Consider the following 19,107-nt stretch of genomic DNA (forward strand, 5'->3'; position numbering starts at 1 on the left):
CGAATGACCGTGGGTTGTTGCGAAACCTCCAGTTTTATTTTCTTTATACCTCGAATAGAACTTAAAATTAATATTTTTATAATAATGAACTTCGTTCCTATCCAGTGTCCCACGACAAGACACATCTTTTTTTTAAAATAAATTGCTTTTTTTTGTGATTGATGGATTACTGGTGGCCCGGAGGCCTTTCCAGTTTCACCAGGACAGGTGGGCGAGCAAAGGCTCAGCCAGGAGGGGTGGGATTTGCTAACAGCTACCCGAGCGCCTCCGAAGGAGACCTAACAGCTCAAGAGTAGCTGCTTCGCGAATGAATCTACTACCGGATCGGAATCGCGACCCGCTGAGAAGATCCGGTGAGAAACTCAGCGAGCTGATTCATGGGTTAGGTTGCACGGCGAACTCTTTGTCGAGTTCGACGAGTACGGTTACCGAGGTCCCTAAGCCTGTTCCTAGTGTTAGAGCTGAAGGCGTCTAATGCAAAGGTTATTGGATCTGATGGATCCGTAAGGACGTGTCTAGGGCGTCGACGGTGACTGGCTCCTGCGTGATCAGGATTCGGAGAGTAGTCAGCGGCGGCTACGATAAGGCGATTATCATGACGCATAGCCTTATCGAAGTACCGTTCCGACGCTGGCTTCATGTTTTCTAGATAGATTCGAGGCCCAGGTCGTCGTGTAGGTCAACGTTCCTCACAAACCACGGAGCTCCAACGGCTAACCTGCAAAAGCGGGATTGTAGAGATTGGAGGGTGTCTATGTGTGTGCGGGCCGCGTGAGCGAACACCACACTCGCGTAAGTCATGACGGGCCTTATCCAAGTTTTGTAAAGTGTCACCTTGTTCCGAAGGGATATTTTACTCCGCTTACAGATCATGGGGGCTTACAGAGTCTACCGAGAATAAACGCGGCACGGTCACGGACTGATTTTATATGCGGGCGGAATGTCATCGATGCATCCAGGGTAACGCCCAGGTACTTGACCTTCCTGGCCCAGGGTATGGGTTGTCTAAAGAGAGTAATCGGGGGTGTGAGATTCCTCCTCCTAATCCGGGAGGAAATCGGTGTGGAGCTTCCCCTCTGAAATAGCACCGCAGTACTTTTCGCTGGGTTGATGTCTATACGCCATTTTCGGAACCACTGTCCTAGGGCTAGGGCTGCGCTCTGAAGCTTCTTCGCGATTAGGGACTTGTTTCTACTGGAATAGTAAACAGTCGTGTCGTCGGCGAATAAAGTTAAATGGGTCAGCGGCGACCGGGGAATATCGTTAACGAATAAGCTAAATAGGAGGGGTGAGAGGACAGAGCCTTGCGGGACTCCAGCTGTGAGAGGTCGTGGGGAGGAGCGGGTTCCCTCGACTCGATATCGAAAAGAGCGGTTCGACAAGAAGTCCCGTATGATGAGCACGAGACTATCCGGCACGCCCATGTTGAATAGTTTGAAAATCAAACCGTTGTGCCAGACTTTGTCGAACGCTTTTGCGACGTCGAAGAAGAGAGCTCCCGTGTATAACGGTTTTGGTCGATTGAGCCCTACAAGAATGTGCTCCGTGAGGCGGTGCACCTGTTGAATACATGAGTGATTTGTACGGAATCCGAATTGTTCATCGATGAGAATGCCCTTGGATGAGACGAAGTCTCTGAGGCGTTTGTAGAGCAGACGCTCATACAGTTTGCCTAGAGACATGAGGAGGCTAATCGGGCGGTAGCTCGTCGGATGATTTTTTGGTTTACCGGGTTTATGTATGCCGATAACGTCCGCTTCTTTCCACACCGCGGGAAAGATACAGTTCGCCATAGCGGCATTGAAAATAGATGCCAACATCACGATGAGTTGGACGGGTAGAAGTTTAATAACGCGGTTGGATATACCGTCGGAACCGGGAGCCTTGCGAGGACGTAGGTCTTTGATCAAGTCTTTAACTTCCATCGGGGTGACGGGTGGTAACGCATCCGAGGGTGGCAAGGAGAGTCTGCGTTCTACCTCACTGTCTACTAATTCTACATGAACAGGGTCCACGGATTGAGTGCTGGGCGTGCACTGGGTTTGCAATGTATCGGCCAGCAGCTCTGCTTTTTCGTCATCGTCAAACGCCGCGAGTTGGCCTGAGGAGCCTACGAGGGGGGGGCATAGTCACTACCGTATCCGGTTTGAGAGTACGAGCTAAGCGGTAGTAAGACCTTTGGGAGGGCGCGAGTCCTTCTAAGAAATCAGACCATCTGGCATCTCGGACTTCGGTGATGCGAGACTTTACGTCGCGTTGTAGGGCACGCATTCGAATACGATTTTCCGCGGTAGGATACCTATTGTACGCACGGATCGAAGCGTTCTTAGCTCTAAGGAGTTCCCTAATATCCTCGGGCAATTTGAAGCGGTGAAGGAAGTCCTCCGCTACAACTTGTTTCGATGACCTATCTAATGTCGAGGTGATGTGTGACGTTAAGATGTCTATGGCTTCAGCGGTATCCTGAGGAGACGGGGTAGAGTCCGGGCTAAACGGGAGCGATGGTGGATCAGATTCAGCCAGGCTGACGCCCAGCGTATGCCAATCCACCACAGTCCTCGTGACGGGAACGGAATCGGGAGCGCGACCGAGCTTCATAACGACGGGACGGTGGTCTGAATCTAACTCTGAAACTACTTCGATCGAGTGTAAGCGCAGAGTTACGTTTTTTAATAACGCTATGTCGAGTATATCCGGGCGATGCGCGATATTTAGCGGGTAGTGAGTCGGGGTTAGCGGAGCGACGATATCGAAGGCGAGATCATCGACTAACGCGTCAAGCCGCCTGCCATTAGGGGTTGTGGTGTGTGAGTTCCACCTGATGTGTTTACAATTTAGGTCGCCCGCCAGAATGACAGAGCTCCCCATGCCGAGCAGCGCCTCGATATCACTGCTTAGAACGATCTTATCAGGTGGAAGATAAACGGACGCGATAACGATCGGCACGTGTCCCGTCAGTGAGATTCGGCACACTGATGCTTCGATATTAGCGAGCGCGGGAGGATCGAGCGGGATGCAATGCAGGGCTCTTCTATAGTAAATGACGGTACCACCACCACGAGCAGAGAGCCTGTCGTTCCTGACCATGTTATAGTTCGCGATTTTAGGGTCACGGCGCGCGGGCTTAAGTAGGGTCTCCTGCACTAAAAAGATATCAATTTGATGGTCACGCAAAAAGTCAGAAACCTGATCACGTTGATTTGCGAGACCGTAAGCGTTAAAAAATCCTATCGTTACGGATAGGGGCTTTATTCTACTTATATATGCCATTGATTACCGGCGGAGTGAGGGGAGGACGTATGTATTTAATGACGCGTATACGTCGGCGTATTCTTGCACAACGGCGATAAAGTGATGTGCAGTGGAGGCGGCGCGGATGGCATCACCTAAAGCGTTAACGCGCTCAAAGTTAATCGATTGAAAGAAGTCGATCGCTAGAGCAAGATTGTCGGACGATGTCGGAGAGAAATTCGCGGGGGAGGGGCGTATCGCGGGGGTGGGACGAGTCGCGGGGGCGGGACGAATCGCGGAGGAGGGAGTTGTAGCCGTGTTCGTGTACGGCAGCGGTTTCGCCCAGGCCGAGCCACTGAGCACCGGCGCCGGAACGAACGCTGGCTTAGCCTGCGACACAGAGGGTGCCGAGGCTTTGATGTCTGGATGGGAAGCTCGGAGGCGGTTTTGGCGGGCGACGCGGCGATTTATTTTCGGGGCTCGGGGGCATCCGCGGTAATTTGCGGGGTGACCCTGTGTTCGACACAGGACGCAGCTAGGCGGTTCCGTCGCGGTTTTTTGATCGCGAGTGCATAGGGCCGTAGCGTGATCGCCTAAACACATGACGCATCGGGGGCGCGCGTGACAGTTACGGGAAGAATGCCCGTACAGTTGACAGTTATGGCACTGGCTAGGAGTGCCTTTTTTATGGGGGGCTTCGACGGCGATACCGGAGAGCCTACAGACGGTCCGTATGTTAAAAATTTGCTTACCCTCGGGGGTAGGCTGGAGGGCGACTAGAACCATATTATATGGTTCCCTACCGCGGCCGGTGTGCATGCGGTGCACTGAATTTACTGGTAGGCCTTGTTCCAGAAGGTCGGCCTTGACGAGTTCGGCATCCAACTCTTTAGGGATGCCACGTATGACGGCACGGAGTTCGCGCTCCTCCTGGAGCGTATACGTATGGAAACTCATACGCTCCTTACGGAGGTAAGAAGAGAGGGCCCTATGGTCGTCGGGTGTTTGAACCTTAATTTGAATGCCGTTCGCGAGGTTACGGGTATTCGTGAAATTAATATTTTTGGCCTTAAGGGCCAGGGAAACTCGTTCCCAGGCTGCCTTCTCTTGAAGGATTACCGGGGGAGGGGTTTGGATTTTCTTTTGTACTACCGGACGCGGCGACGGTGTAGCACGGGCAAGGGGAGCAACAGGGGTCGGTGGACGGAGGCGCGACGCGTTCGCGGCTCTGCTTACTTTGGCGGCCGCGGGAGCTTGGGCTTCCGCAGCTCGCCTCTTACCTTTTTGGACTACTGTGAATCCATCAGTCGAGGGGGCGGGGGAAGGATCGACCTCCATGTCCGACTCCGAGTCGCATGAAGAGGAAGGCGCGGGCGACCCGCAGGCGGGCGTTTTACAGGGCGCGTGGTTGACGGTCGCGACGGAGGCCACGGACGATCGCTCGGGGGCAGTGGACGGCGTGGGCGCGACGGAGGCCGCGGATGAACGCGTGGACGCGACGTATGCTGCGGATGAGCGCAGGGATGGAACCGAGACCGCAGCGATCGACGCGGGAGCTTTGCTCGCGAGTATTGGGGACACGGGAGCGGCGGGCGCGACGGAGACCGCTTCTGAGTTCGCGGCGTGATTGGCTTTAAATTCTAAAAATTCGGCCGATAATGTCGGGTACCTCAGACGGAGGAATTCCGCGAACAGATCGATCGTGGACTCCATTTTAACTGTCACGTGCCCAGAGGGGGCTACCCCGGGACTTTAAACACACTCGCCTTACGGCGAGGCCCCAAATTTATAATAATCACGATTAATTACGGCACACAACCGTCCGCTCACAAACGGCCACTAAGTTGCCGAACGAATTCCAGGAATTTAGGGGTCCGCCCGTTCACAAACGGCGGTGCGACGCAATTAGCACAGGTAGTGACTTCCGAGAAAACACTTGGACGCCAGATGTGCCACGAACCGAGGTCGGGCGATCGAACGAACAATGAGCACGTCAGCACGCGGCGAGTGCTTGGATCGGAATGAAATAAATTGCATTACTTAAGAACGAATATGAATTGTGGGTTAGGCCATTTTTGCGCTGACGGTCCCATATATACTAAAATACATCTACGCATTCTGCATTAAATATCTTGACAAAATCACTGGAATAAGCGCCTTTGAAATCTCAGTAATTATATCGCGGCGTGAATGCAGGACGCAGATGGGAGAACACGACGCTTCAGCGAGCTTGCAGCTGCGAGAATGCTGTCGAGAAAACGTTTGGTACGCTTCAAATACTGTGTATTTTGAGGATAGAAAGATAATTCGGGTTTTTTAATACGCTTTTATTAGCTTCAGACGTATGTAAGTATGTATGTTTGTAACGGAATCTTTGAACATGATTTTGAACCCATTCAAAACATCGGATTAACTCGAAATTTGGTATACTTATTAAGGAGCGATGATAATTTAATATTTAAAAAAAATTGAAATTCAACTAAAAAATGAAAAATAAATAATAATTTAAAAAAACTAATAAAATACGCTTTTATAGAAAATCTAACTAAAAAATAGAAAATAAAATTAATAAATTTGAATTAAAAATAGTGTAAGAAAAAATTATTTTATTAAAAAAAGCGTGGTGTGCATAGTATTAGTAGTTATAAATATTTTATGAACAGATATGAGTAGAAGGCTTATTTTGATAATATCCTGAAAAGCACCCACGCTTTTTTACAATAAAATCATTTTTCTTACACTATTTTTAATTAAAATTTATTAAAATTTATTTTCTATTTTTTAGTTGGATTTTCTATAAAAGCGTATTTTGTTAGTTTTTTAAGCTATTATGTTTTTCTCGATTATAGTCTTCCACAATTTGCTGTTTGTAATGTGTTTAGTAATTGAAGTGCGTGCTACATACACATTTCCCATTCTATTTTACAAAAATGATATTAAAATGTGAGACCCCTTAAAAATACTGTGGTTCTACGAAGGTTCTAGAAGGTTTGAAAGGTAGATAAATATGAAAATGCTCGGAATTAAATAAAAATAACAATTTTGTTTTCCCTTTGATGTGTCGTCGGACGGTTTCCTTTTGTTTGTGTTTATTTTATACAAAAGTTTAGGTTATTTGTTTATCGATTGAGGCACTACGAAGTCTGGCAGGTCAGCTAGTAACCTATATAATTATACTTATTACAATACTATTTCATCTGATTTTTCAAGGCAAGCGGCGGCATTCTTGTCTATACATCCATAGGCAAGATCGTCATGAGGACATTCTTTCCAAAAGAAATATTGGTACTACATCGCGTTGTTTACACAGTAAAAATCTTTCTTATGAATTTAATGATACTAATTCTAGACTATACCTATATATTAAGGTTGGTTGGTATAGTCTAGTCTATTCCTAACGAGTTATTAAATGTAAATTGCATTAAGGCGTCTCTCTTACCGGAAAATGCTAGATTTGTCTGAGTTAGACAAATAACATTGGCGGATATTGCCTTAATAATATTGGGCAATACTATTCTTCAAGCACACCTGCTCTGTATTGCAATGTTCCGTGAAATTGGTCACAAATCGATGTAAACTCAGAATATCTCTTTGTCCAATAGATGTAAAGAATAAACATTAAATTCAATTCTAATGTGGTTTGAGCTATTTTAAGGTAACTATTGTATTGTAAGGTAACATAGTCCTTGAGTGAATATGACTATTTATTTATAATCAGATAAACCGTATATACCTATATAATATAATGAAAATATTATGATACAATGAAACATATAATGAAAATATTTTGTAATCATGATGTATCTATTTGATTGTTTTCGGAGATATTCTATTATAACAAAATAATTTAGCAGTTGTCCACTCTTTTAGTGTACTTGTATGAAGCGATAATGGTATTCTAATTCCGCTAATAAATACAAATTTTACTAAGAAGATATGCACCTATCTATCCTATCCACGAACGACTCCTATTTTTTTTTTTATTGCCCTTGTAGGCAGACGAGCATACGGCCCACCTTATGGTGAGTGGTTACCGTCGCCCACGGACTTCAGCAATGACAGGGCAGAGCCAAGCCGCTCCCTACCGTTTAATACGTATTTTAGTTACTCGTACATATCACAATCCACGTCCTCATTTATCCATCAAATCCAATGACCCTTGCCTTAGACGCCTTCAGCTCTAACACTAGGCGCCGGCTTAGGGACCCCGGTAACCGTACTCGTTGAACTCGACAAAGAGTTCGACGTGCAACCTAACCCATGCATCAGCCCGCTGAGTTTCTCGCCGGATCTTCTCAGCGGGTCGCGATTCCGATCTGGTAGTAGATTCAGCAGCTGCTCTCGAGTTGGTAGGTCTCCTTCGGAGGCGCTCGGGCAGCTGTTAGGTAATCCCACCCCTCCTGGCTGAGCCTTTGCTCGCCCACCTGTCCTGGTGAAACTGGAAAGGCTTCCGGGCCACAAGTAAACCTTCAATCATAAAAAAAACATATCACATTGCGTATACTGCAACAAATCACGCATGAACATCCCACCCCAAGTTAGGATTCCCTGTGTTATGGATTAAATATATAAATAGATGGATAATAGACACCCAGATAAAGAACAAAAAAACTTGTTCATCCCACGAATGTTTGGCCCGATGTGGGAATCAAACCCGACCTTCAGAGCAACAGTGAAGGGCGCTATCGAAGTTAAAGTCTCAATAACACTGTATCAGTGTTATTATAATACGTGAAGCAAAAACTTTGTATCCCTTTTTACGAAAATTGCGCGGACGGAGGAGTATGAAATTTTCCACACTTATAGAGAATATAGAGAAGAAGTGCACAATGCTAATATTTTTTTTAAATAATTCATAAAAGATACAGTAAACCAATAAAGAAAACATTACACACACTACATACCATGTATTTGACGCACACACGCATGCTATTTATTTATTGTCAAACTTTTGTTCTTGACGTCTGTGGTCAAATTGAGAATAGATTAAATATTATTTGTCTTTATAAATTTTTATTTATAGTGTAGCCTTGGTGAAATTTGTGATTATAGAAGTATAAAATACAATCATAATAGTGTATAAACTTACAATTCCAATTAATTATAGTCGAATTTCGACTACTGCGGAACCTCTAGTCAGTGTTATTATACGTTTTGTATTATCGCAAAACGGACTCGCGAATCTTATTCCGAAATCAGTTCAACTATAATCACATAAAAATTCCGACAGCTGCTCACAGGTTCATCTTGGAACCGACCCTGTGGTATCATCATATTATTGTCATTCCGATCAATCAAATCGACGAAATAAAATATATGTGGGCTAAAACCGACGTCGTAGATTTGAATCAAAACTCGAGAATAATCATAACATGTTGACTGCCATGTAGGTCACCGGTGGCCTACGTGGCGCTCTGAAGTAATTATGTATATCAATTTCGTTACTAAGCGCCTGGATTGTCTAATTTTGCCTTCTTTTGTTTTTAACTTATGCTTAGACTTTAAGAGAGAGAGAGTATTTTTTAATGTACACCAAAAAAAAACCATTAAATACAAAAAAAAACAATTGGCGGTCTTATCGCTAAGAGCGATCTCTTCCAGACAACCACCAGGTGGACAAGAATCATTTGTAAATGAATTACGCGCGCTTTTAGGTCCCTTAGAAATAGATTCATTCTCAGTATCTTAGGATTCTTTCCATTTTTTTATTGCTTAGATGAGTGGAAGAGCTCACAGTGCGCCTGGCGTTAAGTGGTTACTGGAGCCCATAGACATCTACAACGTAAATGAGCCACCCACCTTGAGATATAAGTTTTAAGATCTCTAGTATAGTTACAACGGCTACCCCACCAGTGGTACCCGCCTGCGGGATTCGAACACTGTTGCATCGCTTGATATGAATGCACCAGACGTCTTATCCTTTAGGCCACGACGACTTCAAGGGTCTACTAGATAGGCTCTACTAGATATCCCGGCGCCTTAGTAAGAAGATCGAGGACAGAAATCGACAATCTACTTGAGTGCACCGCGTAGGGTACCTGTGACCCACATAGCAGTCAACGTGTTAATCCATCTAAAATGTAATCCCTTTACAGAGATTCCGAATGTCGTATAATTGAAGGGCTCTGTTCACCCTGCCGATGACATATCGATAAATTAACATCACTGTCGATGAATACAGCCATATTTCATAAAACAAGGAGGTTTGCGGTGCAAAGTTCGTTTATAACACAGAATATCGTTTGGCTTAGGGATGTCCTGCATTTGTGTGCATTTATCTTTTCTTTAGCACATGACAAGGATATAAGTAGTTTTCGATATAATGCAGAGAGAAACCTGTGGTTGTGATGAAGCAAAAAGGGTTTCATGCGCCAACATATGACCTTTTTTATTGCTTAGATGGATGGACGTACTCACAGCCTACCTGGTGTTAAGTGGTTCCATGAGCCCATATACATCTACGACCTATATGCGGCACTAACCTTGAGATATAAGTTCTAAGGTCTCAGTATAGTTATAACGGCTGCCCCACCCTTCAAACCGAAACGCATTACTGCTTCACGGCAGAAATAGACGAGGTGGTGGTACCTACCCGTCCAGACTCATAAGAGGTCCTACCACCAGTAAAAAACCACAATTAATATACCACCACAATATACCTAGCTTGTTCTTAAATCGTCTTCTTAATTCAGAAAGTTTATGATTTTAAAGAAACAGCCTAAAGATTGTGCGTAAAAATAACTTAATTTTCGGATTCTAGACTTATTCAAGATGAATGTTCACTTGAATTGAATAGTGAAGTTTCTAGAAATCTATTTTTCACGTACCATCCGCTATGCGTCAAAATAATTTTCAATAAAGTTAATAGTATTAAATGGTGGCTTTCCTGATATTGGTATCCAAATTACTTATATTCACAATAAAATAGAAGCAAGAATATATCGACTACAATATCTCCACATTTACTAGTTACGGAATTGTGATTGGACAATAAAACATATAAGTTAGAGCGGAGCCTTTGTTGCTTGTCTCAGATTTTATATTTTTCCTTATGTGCCCTATACGTTCGCGTCGCGTGTGTTGAAAAATTCATGTACGAATTCACCGGAGAGATGTGTAGATTTTTTTTTCGATTAATATTGTTTCAAACGCTACTTGTATTGTATTTTATAGACGCAATCAAAATTAGTTTTACGGTTTAATCTCACGTTTATTATTGGTGAGGTCGTAAGGTTCAGTTTGGCTTGTGCCGGCGGATCAGTTAGAGAAACACGTCTTTCCTTCGTAAATGTATATTGACAACTACCGCTTAATTGTAAAGTTAATTGAGACTACGTTTTTAAGTTCAAAATCGCAAAACAGAATCACCATAAGCCGCCCACCAAAGGACTACTGAAGTCCTTTTAAATTAAGTAAAATCAACAAAATTTATAGGTAATCACATGTTTTGGTTTGCTTCTACAACAATCATTAAGGTATCGGTAGATGGTGCGGTCAGAAAGAATTTAAACAAAGAACAATAGTAAAATAACAAATATTAACAACTATATAGCACTAATCTATTTCGATGGGCAACGCACATAGTTTTGGTACGCATCGCTTTGTTATATGATCACCACTCTTTACACTATAGACTCTGGTAAGACCGTCAGGGCCAGGATGCTTGTCGGTTATTCGTCCCATAAGCCATTTTCCTGGTGTCATTATAATATTTCCGATATTACGAACAATTTACAGATGTAAGTGAGCACGGATACCGTAAATTATCCTAATCAAACAACTCAAGTATTTAAAAAACTGTATGTATCTAGATTGTAAGGAATTTTATTGACATAAACCGTGAAATTTCACCCAAACAGACAAACAAAGGGCGAATACAACATAATTTTTTGTTGCTTGAATTTGTTATGTTGTGGTAGCTATCTTACGATACAAAAAACAACCTACATCCAAATGTGTACGATATAAAATATCTTTCACAATAATAATGGCTTATACCAAACCGAATCCTATTGCGTTCATAATTGTTAAACATTCGACCAATAAATCAATCGGTAGGAACTATTATGCATTAAAAAAAGCCATAAAGTATTTCAGATTTATAATCAAATAAAAAAAAAAAACGCAAGTCATTCCCAACCCTATTCAGCTCCGCTCTATCCATCAATGTCGATGTTTTCACAAAGTTAGGTGCTTTAAAGTCGCCTAATGAAGTTATCCGGCAAAAAGCTGGATGGACGTTTTCATATTTTCATAATGCGGCGGTCGCCTCTCAAGAATTTGACGTAGCATTTAGGTGTTAGTTAAATATCGATTATAGATTACCGGTTTTCGTTGTTGTCAAGTTTTCATTGTGCGAGATGATCAATCAATCGGTTACGATTGTTTTGCCAAAATTTCTCTCTTGATATATTAGTTCTAATGTCTGAGATATGATTGCTTTTGTGTTTGTGTCTGATTGAGAGGTCGATCGTACGATGTATGGGGATTGCTTTTGTGCGATTGTTGGATGTATTGTGTGGTATAGAAATAAGATCTGAGAGATAATATATTTTTTTTTTTTGATAAAGTGTTTGGGGTTAACGAACTTCGATTTTGTTTATAAAATGGCCAGTTTGTTTTGTCTACTACCTACATTGAAGATAAAGCTATGTTCAAAGTTGGATAACCTGTTTTTTCCCTTTCTATTCGTTGGAAGTCTAAAGTTCCAGTTATGCAGACGGGTAGGTAAGCTCACGAGCTCAACCTGAGAGAATTTGCTAACTCTAGCCCTAGCAAAGTAGTGCTTCGCTGAATCTACCACTTGATCGGAATCGCGACCCATTGAGAAGTTCCGGCGAGATACTGTGGGCTGTGTCTATGGGTTAGTACGTTCGTCAAACTTGTACTAGTTAGAAAAGGACACCAGCAACCTGATTCTTTGGCACTGGCAATGTTGGTGTCCATTTTGATGACACTTTACGTCACGTACGGCACACTACAACGGGTCTTATCAAAGAAAACATTTGTTTCGTCAAGACAAGTTTGTGTTTCAATTTCAAAATTAATCTTCCTAAAAATTATCATGAATAATGGATTCAATCACTCTTTTAAAGTTCAGACGAAAAGCGTGACTATCTTTCTTTATGAAACCAACGAATTTTGTACGTTGATGACAAATTTAAATAATAAGATAGTGAAATATCTAAGGTGGTTGTGGAAATTGCGAATTTCAGTCCACGTGAAGAATTTGTTTCCATATGTTTTGTACATTACGTTCTATAGAGAATGAACATGTCCCAAGAGTATTGTGCGCTAGTTAGGATAGGTACTACTACCGTTACCTGTGTGTGTACCCAAGTCATTCTGTTTTCGGGATAGCTGTTATGTTTTAAGTGGTCGTGGTCTAACGTGACGTCCGGAGCATTCGTATCGAGCGATGCAACGGTGTTCGAATCCCGCAGGCGGGTAACAATTTTTCCAATGAAATACGTACTTAAGAAATATTCACGATTGACTTCCACGGTGAAGGAATAACATCATGTATAAAAAATCAAACCCGCAAAATTATAATTTGCGTAATTACTGGTGGTAGGACGTCTTGTGAGTCCGCATGGGTAGGTACCACCACCCTGCCTATTTTTGCCGTGAAGCAGTAGCGTTTCGGTTTGAAGGGTGAGGCAGCCGTTGTAACTATACTTGAGATCTTAGAACTTATATCTCAAGGTGAGTGGCGCATTTACGTTGTAGATGTCTATGGGTTCCAGTAACCACTTAACACCAGGTGGGCTGTGAGCTCATCCACCTATTTAAGCAACAAAATAATGAACAAAAATATTTGGTACAATTTATCTTTATTCTTGTAACATTCCATTCACATTACATCATTTAAAAGTGAGGCTATTTTTTATTATTATTGGGGCAATTATACATATATTGGGAAAGTATTTATTACTCTGTATTTTTTTTACTTGAAAACTGAAAATATTTTTTCTGTGGCCTTTTGTTGTTAGCCCTCAAAGGTATGTAGTTTGGACAGCTCTGGTCTAAAGGATAGGGTGCCGGTAAACTCGGAGTGAACGATGGCACTATGACAATGTTCAGATTCCGCCGACCAGTGTAAATTTGAAGCCATTTAGCAGCAGATGAGTCGTAAGATTATTCATCCGTAAGAAATAAAAAATCAAATAAAAAAAGGACAATAACCATTTATAGTTATTTAAAATGAAAAGAGAAAAGTTTTTAATGCTTTCAAGAAAGACTATTAATAATGAACGAATCTTGAAAAGGGTTTTCTTTGAACGAATTATATCGTTTCGGGTTCACTCTTTCAATTATTTATTAAACTTTTTACTTTTTTCAGAAATTTCAAATTATTAAATGATAAATAAATTTTTTAATGTCTTGATGAATTGCTTATTGACGTGACAACGTCTTATAATTCGATGGAGCCGGCTGCACGCACGAAAAAACATGACCCATGCGGCGTTACCTCGCTCTGAGGCGTTCCATTTAAGGCTTGAAGTGCAAGCGAGAGCGCGCAACTAGCGACAAAGAGGCACAATCGACCTCCGCGTTCGGCAGCGTTCGACATCTGTCCTACTTGAGTGAGCGATGCATCCGCGTGGACAGCTGCTATACAATAATACATTTACATGTTTTCGTCAAGTATGAAGTTCAGTGAAAACTGAATGTGGTGTCAATTGTTTATAGCAACGATAATTGCGGCGATTCGAAGAACCAATTCAATAGTGATTTCCATTTACCTCATTCTCTCCATACAAAATACCTATCAAACAAATAAAATTAAAATTTTCTTTTGAAAAATGAAACCATCAGTATTTTCTTATGACGTTGTCACGTTCAACTATCGTCAGTAAACCAACTTTACAGACAGCCGATTTTTTTTTAAAGCTATCCAACTTGTGTCAAAAATGAGAGGAAACTCAAGAGATTTGTGATTTTGTTTTCATGGATATTTTGCTAAGGAATCCAGAGACGTGAGGTATGCGGCCTTCAAAATAGAACGAACAATTGCTTCATGTGAGGAATAGGCATTTGTGCTTGATCAAGATTGCAAGACTGCATCCCAAGCGGCAATTGGAATAAAAACATTTTGGTAACGGAATAAACCTTACCATACAAATAATGATGACGATCCTTTTTTTCATTGTCCTTGTGGTCACACAAGCATACGTCTCACCTAATGGTGAGTAGTTATCGTCGCCCATGGACTTCAGCAATGCCAGGGGCCAAGCCAAGCCGTTGTCTACTGTAACGTAATTGAATGTTAGAAGTGTATTGTGAGAGGTACCGGCTAACCAGCTCGGAATCAACTTATCTGTTTCTGCCGGTGGAGGAAGAAATTTCGGGTTGAAGTGTGGAATAGCCATTGTACAATATTGTTACGCGCTGGGATTCGAGATAAATAAATGTTCCACCAAAGTACAACTAAAAACTGTATTCAACACTTAGAACACTTAAAACACTTTCCAAAGACTTTAAAATACTCAATTCGCTTCTTCCGCTTCGCTTCAGGTGATCCGTTCGCTGCTTCGCTTCGAGTAGTTCCTATTACTGACTGACTTAGTGTCATCTCTGCAACGCTTTTATAGCCGATACCACATCCCTAGAATTATCGAGAATATTCCACACATTTCAAGTATTGCGTTTCCGCCATCTGACAATAGATGGCGTTGTACTACTCGAGCGCTCTAGGTGCTACTAAACCCTTCGATATTAGTTTAACAATATTATAGAGATTTCGATTTCACATCTTGAGGTCGTTAGCGGCATTGACACTTTAACGTATGTCTCCAGTAGCCACTTGTAACAGTAACACACTAGCAGCCAACTTATTGTATACAGTATCGAAATTCCTCAATGTAAAAACGTTCTATCTGGAACAGGTCGTTTTTAGCGATAAAATCGCTAATTACACACTATACCTGCCTCTTCACTAATTTTCAAGGTAAACTATACTGTAGTGTGTAATAAAGTATATTATATTATGTGGAGCTGATTATCCTAGTGTCGTTTTTCCACCGGGTAAGATTTTATAGTGTGTATATTTCAATATGAATATCTTTGGGTATAGCTGGACTAGTCTGGTGGCGAGCAGTTGTTTTTTCAAGAGGTAGAGAGCATCGCGAAATACCGTCTTTTGTAATAAATATAAATTTTAATTAAATAAACTACATATTCTGTTATATTTAAAAATTTCGCGCCCAACCACATCACAGGCGCTATCATTCGACGGGCTCTTCTTAACGCCAATTTCATGTTCAACGGGTAGACTGTCCTTTTTTTCCCTACCTAAGCTGATGGTCTAGAGAGACCATGTCAGCGTCACCAGGCTAGTAGGTGAGCTCACGGGGCTGACGATGTTGCCAACACGAACCCTAGCAAGAGCCGTGCTTCGCAGAATCTACCATCGGATAGGAAACGCGACTCACTGAGAAGATCCGGCGAGAAACTCAGCGGGCTCTGTCTTTGGGTTAATTTACTCACCGAGCCCTTCGTCGCAAGCGACTGGTTCGACGAGCACGATGACCGGTGCTTGGGGTACCTAAACGCACCGTTAGTGGATCGGGAGGATCCGACATTACGTGTTTTGGGGGACGTCAACTCTTTACCATTTGGTCCGCAAGATCGGCGTTGTAGTTACCGGTGGCCACGATGAGAGGGTTCTCGTGTCGTGACGCTTTATCGAAATGGCAAACTATATCAGTTTCATGGCACTTATAAGTCTTCCGGAAAATTGCGACCTCATTAAATGCGACAAAGTAAAAAACCAACTGAATGCGAATGCTTTTCAAACTATTCTGTAACTAAATTTATATGACAGCGACGGTAGTTGCGGGCTTTCGTTACCGGGCGGGTCGTTATCCGTGGTTAATCACGGAAATAATTATTCTCCGTATGCTCTCTTCGGGTGTATTTAGAACGATTTAGAAAATTATCAAATAAAAATGAACATGCATCAATTGGATGGAAACAGATTACTATTGGAACGCGTCGACACCAGAGCGATATTGGCAGCAGAACTGTACAATTCAGTCTTCTAGTGTATTTTATCTGTGGTCTTCAGTCCCAAGGGGGAGGTTAAATCTTTTTTTTTTATTGCTTAGATGGGCGGATGAGCTCACAACCCACCTGGTGTTAAGTGGTTACTAGAGCCCATAGACATCCACAACGTAAATGTGCCACCCACCTTGAGATATAAGTTCTAAGGTCTCAAGTATAGTTACAGCGGCTGCCCCGCCCTTCAAACCGAAACGCATTACTGCTTCACTGCAAAAATAGGCAGGGTGGTGGTACCCACCAGCGCAGACTCACAAGAGGTCCTACCACCAGAAATCACCAAGTGACACATTATATTCCCGCTCAAACTTAACTGACATTGACATTTCGAATAGTATTGCCAGCCTCCGTTTCCGAACACGGCCAAGTCAGTTCAGACTTGACGTTCCATATTTATAACATATAAATAATTTTAATACCCAGTTTCATGGAACGAAGCGGTACTATAAACATGTCCCATTTAACTATACAAATATGGCAGGTGCAAATGGAAATTGCCTCTGTACCGCAATTAGATTACGAATGATGACAAAAACTCGTTTGGATAATTTTATGAGCTCTTAATAGCTGGCTGTTAAAGCTTAATGCTGTAATGAGGGCAGTCGTTTACGAAAAAAAAAACACGAAATTAAACAATAATGGCGGTAGCTAGAATATATTTTTTTATAAATTTAATCATGGAACATCAGTTGTATTGTTGATTTAAAGTTGAGTACGTTCTCTACTGGGTGTAGTTTCTTCATCAGTAAGTACATCACCAGTTCATCATCATCATCGTAACTTCATCATTTAAAATAATTATGTTTGAAATATGATGTATTTAATATTATAACATATACTAGCTGTACTCGCCCGCTTCGCTGGACATTTAAAATTAACATTATTATTTATTGTCATGTTCTATATTTATTTAAAATCTTATTAATTACTTATTATTTATCTTATTATTTATTGTCATTATTATTAGGGAGTCCAACACTCGTATAAATATTAGCCTATCCATTAAGTACATGTATTTTCTACATGGATATCAAGTTTCAAGTCAATCGGATGCATGGTTCAGTAGTTAGCTATAACGGAACATCCGTAAAAACCACTATAGATTTATATATTAGTATAGATAACATAAATAAATTATAGTAGTAACAGTGCCCCTAGCGGCAAACGTAGGTATTCTGTCCAACTCCATACAAATTAGATTTAACTTTAACGCGATCTAGAAGTTAAAAAACTCGCACTAAGCACATAGATCTCGTAAATAACACGAACATACAAGGGACTATACATTTTATAAATCTTGAAGATATAATTCATATTGTGAAAGTTCAAAGAGGGATGGATGGATAAAATTTTGCGTCAAATTTCTGTTATTGTTAATCTATACTTCTATACTAATATTATAAAGGGGTAAGATTTGTTTGTTTGTTTGTATTGAATAGACTACTGGACCGATTTAAAAAAATCTTTCACTGTTGGAAAGCTACGCTATCCCCGGGTGACATAGGCTATATTTATTATATTTTCAAAAAAGTTAGGTATCTTTCCTGAGACTCCAATAATGTAACCCAATGTGTTAAAAAAATTACGTAAAATTATTTACATCACGTGCGCTATTTCCCAAGCGAAGCCGGGGCGGGCCGCTAGTAAACTATAATAGGAAGCTTACTTTGCATGCACAAAAAAACATACCTTCAAATACGTAGTGTTTGTACAAACATATACATAGAGCATTATTATACATTATTGCTAAATTCGATGGTAATATCATGGTGATATAATTGAGCTCGTCTTTTGATTCGGTTAAAGAAACATGACATTTTTAGAATAAAAAGATGTGTGGTATCGTGAGACACCGGATAGGAACGAAGTTCCTTATTATAAAAATATTAATTTTAAGTTCTATTCGAGGTATAAAGAAAATTATTATTCGGATATATCTACATTTTTTATTATGATTTTTTTATTGATAAAAATAAAAATAAAACTACTTTGCAAAGTTATCAACTTTATTTTATTCACAATGATTAATAAAAAATATATAATAATAACAAAAAAACAGCGAATTATATGAATAATAATAATAACTGTCATCACGTAGACTATACATTAGATACTGTATAGCCATCATATTAAGACTAAAGACTGCGTTTCGGTTCGAAGGGTGGGGTAGCCGTTGTAACTATAGTGAGACCTTAGAACTTATATCTCGAGGTGGGTGGCGCATTTACGTTGTAGATGTCTATGGGCTCCAGTAACCACTTAACACCAGGTGGGCTGTGAGCTCGTCTATCCATCTTAGCAATAAAAAAAAAACTTAAGTTACGGACGTTTTTTCCCGGTTAGGGTACCCCTCCGCATCGTCCCATAAGGAACTTCGTTCCAAAACCCCTAGTTAGCTCATAATTTCGTTTAAAAAACAAAACCAGTTCATAAAAGTAATCATGTGAATCATTCATGAGACTATGTTCTTATGGTAGGAAAACTTCGAAGATCAAAAACTATATGCCGGGTGCTAGACTACATCTGGTCCATTGTCGACGCGTCAGTTGCGCGCCGACTTCCACGGTGTGTGGACGTGAATGATCTTTGTGTATTTTTCGAGAATAAAACGGCATGACGTGACGTGAAAACACAAGTTCAATGTTTGGATAGAAATTAAGAACAAAAAAAACCCTAATTTTTTTTATTATAATTGTGACGGTTTATGCGGATTGAGAATCTTTCTAATCTTTTTGTGCAACTATGTGTGTTTGTGAAAATTACTTAAACGGTAAGTAATTTTAAATGCAACTGTAATAAAATAATATTATAGTA

General features: G+C 41.3%; 1 protein-coding gene and 1 non-coding gene across 2 annotated transcripts in view; one reads left to right on the forward strand and one right to left on the reverse strand.

The window, feature by feature from the left end:
• Window positions 1-9,932: 9,932 nt before the first annotated feature.
• Window positions 9,933-10,081, reverse strand: Mir3293 (microRNA mir-3293). The gene has a single exon (NR_107577.1). It is a non-coding gene; the product is annotated as a microRNA mir-3293 (primary transcript).
• An 8,756-nt stretch (window positions 10,082-18,837) lies between these two features.
• Window positions 18,838-19,107, forward strand: part of LOC101737324 (uncharacterized) — a 168,791-nt gene continuing 168,521 nt past the window's right edge. The window contains exon 1 of the mRNA XM_004933512.5: window positions 18,838-19,063. The gene's annotated coding sequence lies outside the window, so the exon portion shown is untranslated. The remainder of the gene's footprint in view (window positions 19,064-19,107) is intronic.

The sequence above is a fragment of the Bombyx mori genome, chromosome 28 (assembly GCF_030269925.1).
Source record: "Bombyx mori chromosome 28, ASM3026992v2".
In the NCBI taxonomy this organism is placed as follows: domain Eukaryota; kingdom Metazoa; phylum Arthropoda; class Insecta; order Lepidoptera; family Bombycidae; genus Bombyx; species Bombyx mori.